The sequence below is a fragment of the Micropterus dolomieu genome, linkage group LG21, assembly GCF_021292245.1.
Source record: "Micropterus dolomieu isolate WLL.071019.BEF.003 ecotype Adirondacks linkage group LG21, ASM2129224v1, whole genome shotgun sequence".
NCBI classification, from domain to species: Eukaryota; Metazoa; Chordata; class Actinopteri; order Centrarchiformes; family Centrarchidae; genus Micropterus; species Micropterus dolomieu.
The window spans coordinates 16,364,282-16,369,783 of record NC_060170.1 but is presented as its reverse complement, the minus strand read 5'-3'; the positions used below and the strand labels follow the sequence as shown (position 1 = coordinate 16,369,783).

At 42.5% G+C, this 5,502-nt stretch overlaps 1 protein-coding gene across 2 annotated transcripts in view; it reads left to right on the top strand.

The window, feature by feature from the left end:
• gpat2 (glycerol-3-phosphate acyltransferase 2, mitochondrial) overlaps positions 1-5,502 on the top strand; it is a 170,596-nt gene that overhangs the window by 51,285 nt on the left and 113,809 nt on the right. The gene's annotated exons all lie outside the window — the stretch shown is intronic.

Below are 5,502 nucleotides of genomic sequence, written 5' to 3'. Positions count from 1 at the left end.
TGATGCACTGAGCTCCTCTCTCCTCTACTTTCTCTCCCTCTGTATGCAACCTCATCCCATTATTGCATGTTACTAACACAACTTCTCCCCTTTCCGGTAGTCTTGTGCTTTCTCGTCCCTCTCCTTTCTCCTCCTATCACTTCCTGCAGGTTTTCTGGCTCTGGAGCTGTGGAGTCTGGATCTGTGGCTGCGGGTCACCTGCTGCCCCCTTGTTCCTGCTCGACACCCTCTGCTGCAACGACTATTGTTACTAGTCCTATTATTATTATTGTTATTATAATCATTAACATTACGATTGTTATCATTAACACTACTATAAATATCTGTACCATTTTTCATTTAGTCTATAGCAACATCACCTTTACTGTCTGTACGTGTGTGTGTGTGTGTGTATCTCTCTCTTTCGCCCGCTCTCTCTCTCGCCCTCTCTCTCTCTCCCCCTCCTTCACCCCAACCGGTCGAGGCAGATGGCCGCCCACCCTGAGCCATGGTTCTGCTTGAGGTTTCTGCCTCTTAAAAGGAAGTTTTTTCCTTGCCTCTGTCGCCTAGTGCTGCTCTTGGTGGGAACTGTTGGGCTTCTGTAAATAGCATCATAGAGTACGGTCTAGACCTGCTCTTTTATGAAAAGCGCTGTGAGATAACTGTTGTTGTGATTTGGCGCTATATAAATAAAATTGAATTGAATGTCCTCTGCTGACCACATGTTGTTAAGCATAGTTGCTTGCCACCAACACAAGCACTTTAACTTCTTACTGAACTTTATTGTACAGGTCTGATACGGCTTTTTGAAAGAAATCATCTCTTTCAGGGTGCTCATGCTCAGTGTCCAGTGTTTTGACCATCTCACGGAAAGCCTCTTTCTCTCTATGGTGTGAAAGAATACCATATCTTCTTATGGTTCATGCTGCTGCCTTTGTGCCTTTTTGCACTTTGTTTATTTAGCAAAAGCACCCGCTGTGGCTGGCTGATGTAGGGTATTGTGGGTTTGATAGCTGCGATATGGGGTGCTCTTTGACAATGGCTTTGCCTTAGCTAATGGGTGCCGCACTTTGAGTTCTGAATGGAGGTGTGACGTGGTACACTTTTTGTGCCACAACTTTCTTGAGGCAAATAGTGCACGCTAAGGGTCGACCAATAATTGGTCTGGCCGACTATCTACGCCTACATTCAGCATTTTTCCAATAATCTGCATCGGTCATTTTAAAAACAAATAGCCGATATAATTAATTAATAGAAAAATGCGCTCCTTTGGCTTTGATGCAGCTGCCTCTGTTTGTTTGAGGGCCCGACCCCACAGAGTGGTGAGTACAATGTCCCGCCCACAGTACTAGCTGATTGGTTACAAGTCACGAGCAATAGCCTATAAACACTGACTATTGTGAAGAAGAAACAATAGAACGAGCGAGCCATCACGCTGCAGCCGTGTGTAGCCTGTTTAGCTAAGATGCTACGTACCTTAACAGGGCTCTACGCTAACCTTTTTTTCCCATTTTCGCACATACGCTCCTAAATATGAGAATTTAGGAGCACAGCGAAAAATGTTCAAGTAACACAGAGTTTAACAAACTTTCTATCATATACACATTTATACTACATGTGTGCTTCTTCTCTTTGTGTTCAACTATGGTGTGAAACCATTAGAGGACTGTGGAAGTGAAGACCCTGGTATCTTGACACTCAGCATTGGCCTTAAAAATTAAAAAGAGTTTGACATTGAAAACAGCTTTTAAAACACAGATCACTCATCACAAAAAAACTTTACTGGGATTGGTGCTTGTGTAGTTTTTGAACCAGGGACGGACTCACAATACACCAGCAGCACCCACACCACACCTAATGTAAACAAGACTACTGAACAGTATTACAATAACTTTAGTAATAGTAGATAAAAAGTTCAATTTTAATCCAATAGTGTACTGTTAGTATGTTAATATATTAATTGTTTAATTTTCCTATATGCATTGCCATTTTATGTAATAGTATACTATATAGCTCACCACTAGTATAGTATTTATTCCAGTTGGACAAAACAGCAGTTTCATGTTTTCATTCATTAAATCCTTGTGCAAGATAAATGGCCTACATTGGTCTCTTAAACTGTTAATGCTACTATCTCATCAATAATCAGAACCATTCATGCAGGAGGAGTTCAACATTTGAAAGTTGACTGTAGCATGTCAAACTTTTTTTATGTCCCGCCCCATCCAGGCTGTGATTGGTCAGTTGACGAAAAGTGAAATTGATGAGCAGATTGATTTAATGTTGAACATGTTTCAACAAAAGGCTGATATAGCTAAATAGCAAGCTAGCTAAACCCACAAACTCCTTATCTTCTCCCTACTGTCTTCTGACTCACCGCTCTAGCTGCTGACATCTCTGTCTTTGTTTTGAAACAAGTTGCTCAAGTGGCCACAGAGCGACCTATCCACCGGGATCTCTCACGGTGCTCTGGTGACTAGCTGGCTTTTTTCCTGCCAGAGTTTGAACAACTCTCATATGATTGACCAGTAATCATTAATCATTTTTCCGGTTCGCACGTATCGATTTTTAAGGGCATATGTGAGCAAAATGGTCGCACTGTGGAGCCCTGCTTAAAACTGTCAATCTGTCAATCACAAGGTAGCCCCCCCCAAAAGCATATGTTGCATTATAGTCTATTTCCCCCTAAATAGGACCATCATTTACTCAATGAACATCATGTTGTGTTGAAAAAGACTTCAACCTAGCGTCTGAGACCATAAACTCATTACCAAAGTGTTTACTGAGGGAATAAATCAGCTGAGAAGTAGCAACAATTATTTCTTATGGAACCGGACTTCTTTCTGCAGCCAGCTGACTCCCCCCCCTGCTGGCTGTTAGAGAGAATGCAGTTTTAAGCTCTACTTTCAGACCCAGAGGTTGCCGCTTGATTGAGATTTGATAAATAACATTTGACAACCACTCGTCACGTAACTACAAATAGAATTGGACAACGGTGTGTGCCATGAGCTGCAAAGCAACTGCAGGTTGTTGAGTTTCTAATTTATTTTTTTTAATTACTAACTTTTTCTGCTAGTTCAGCTGTCCCGACGTTACTTTTTACTGGGCCGGGCCATCAGGCCACCGTTAATTGTCGAGCCCTTTGAGATTTCACACTGTTTCACATTTGAAAGGTGAGCCAACTTCGATAACTTAGGCAGGAAGCTGTGTTAGATACTTGTTAAGCTCACGTTTGTCCCCTCTGGTTTAATCATTTCTGACACGCCGACTGTAACTAGAGCAGCAGCTCGCAGGTATATTTAGAATCAGTTAAACACTATAGTTTGATAGCTTATTAATGTTAGCACTCCTCCACTGATAAACATGGCATTAGCTTTGTGGCTAATCCTCCTTTAAATTCGCAGCATTAGCTGCTAAATTAGAATTAATAAATTAGAGAGAAATGAGAGTTGCTTGAACTGCCACAATGTTTCAGAAATAAATCTGTCAATTAATCATGTCTGTCAGCAGCGTAGCCTCCAACACCAACTACTGTAACATTAAGCACACTGCTGTGAGCCGGGAGAGGACAGTGAAAAACAGGAGGGTTATCAAGTCTGGTCTCTGAAGAGGAAAAGTAATATGGGCTATTTTTTTTATTATTTAAGTCATTTAATTGACATGACAAAAGACCAACTCACAGGGAACACTGAGCTTGAGAACTACCAGGAGCTACTCACCGTAGCTCCGGGGAACTCTGGTCAGCTGATTGTTTGTTTGTTCTGTGGTGCTGGAGTGTTTTGAACAGAGGAGCTGCAGCACGCCCTCTGGTGGGCAAACTATGCAACACTCATGAGGTGAGGGATGGATCCAACTCTGTTTCTTTTATATAATAGTCATATATCGGCTGTTATAAACGACGATGCAGATATATCTGCAAGTGGCTTATATCGGCCAACGATAAATTGGTCGGGCTCTGTTATAAATGTAATTACTAGGGGTCTCCGAGATATTTGAGTACGTTCAAAAACAAACTAAAAGCAGGCTGATACCGTGATATTAGTCTGCATGTAAACGTGCTCTTTGTTTCTGGCTGGTGAGACTCATGGGTTTAGGTGTTAACAACATTAAGAGAATTGGATACTGACACAGTGCCTCTCCTTGTGTCACTAATTAATTTATACTCTGATCTGTTGGCCTTTGAGACTCTGCTGTTTCTGATCTGTAACATTTATAATCTCTATGACCTCAAATGTGACGAGTCTTTGATTTAGTCAGGCACACACGACGCTCCTCTTTCATCTCCCTCCCCCATCGCCAGCTTGTTTTGTCTCCTAGCTGTAGAAGTATGATGAGATGAGAACATGCAGTGGTGCTGTTTACAAAAACGACTGCTAACCTTACATTCAGCTGTCCATCAGCTGCCTACATGAATTCTTATTCCCCACAGTTTTTTCTCCCTGCCTGTCATTTCTCTCTCTCTGCCTCCAAAACGCATTTCTTCCCCTGGTGCCTCAGTCCTCTTTGTCCTCTCCTCTTATTTCGTCCTTTCATCAAATCACTCCATCTCAATCTTCCACAGCTATCAGAGATGTCAGCTTTAACCATGCTTACTCTTCTGCCCATTTCATTCCCCTTTACCTCCTTTGGTCCCACCTCTCCTCTAACGTCTTCATCCCAGTCTCCTGTTTCGAGTAGATGCAGCGGCCGCCTCAGATCCTGTAATGTATCAGTTTGTTTGAACTGAAATCAGCTCTTTCTCCCTTGCTCGTGTTCCCTCCCACCACACTATCGCATTTATCTTCATCCCCCGTTCGTTCCACCCTCCCTGTGTGCTTTTCTCTCTCTTCTGCCTGTTTAATGTTGTTCCTTCTCTGTATCCTCGTTGTTTATCTTCCTCTATTGTCACTTTGGAAAACTTATTTCTTACTTGAGATTTATGTAGCTGTCCGTCAATCAGGGTTTGTCATAGGCCTGGGCGAAAAATCGATTGAATGAATTAATTCGAATTTTTTGTTGCGGGCGATTTAAAAAATAAGTAAATCGAGTTTTTGTGTAATAGCACATTTTTGGCTCCCCGGGGTTTCCGTAGTGTTCGTTTCCCATAGCGACAACATCATACACTAAACAGCAACAGCAAGCGACAAAATGGCTACCGGTGAGAGCGGGAAGTTTGTTCCCAAGAAAGGAATAAAGTCATCTGTTGTTTGGAACTGGTATGGGTTTGCTGCGACAGATGTGGAACAACAGACACCACGCTGCAACATTTGCCTAAAGCCTATCGCAGTGAAAGGCAGCAGCACCACAAACCTATTCCAACACCTGAAACAGAGACATCCAGCCGAATATGAAAAATGCCAGTCTCTCCGCGATGAACAAAGCCGCACTGACCAACAAACCTTAGCTAAAAAACAGCTAACTGTAGCCGAATCCTTTGCACAAGGCACCGCATATGACAGGAAAGGGGCACGGTGGAGAACAATCACCGAAGCGGTCGCTTTGCATATAGCCAAAGACATGGTACCCATATATACCGTGGAAAAG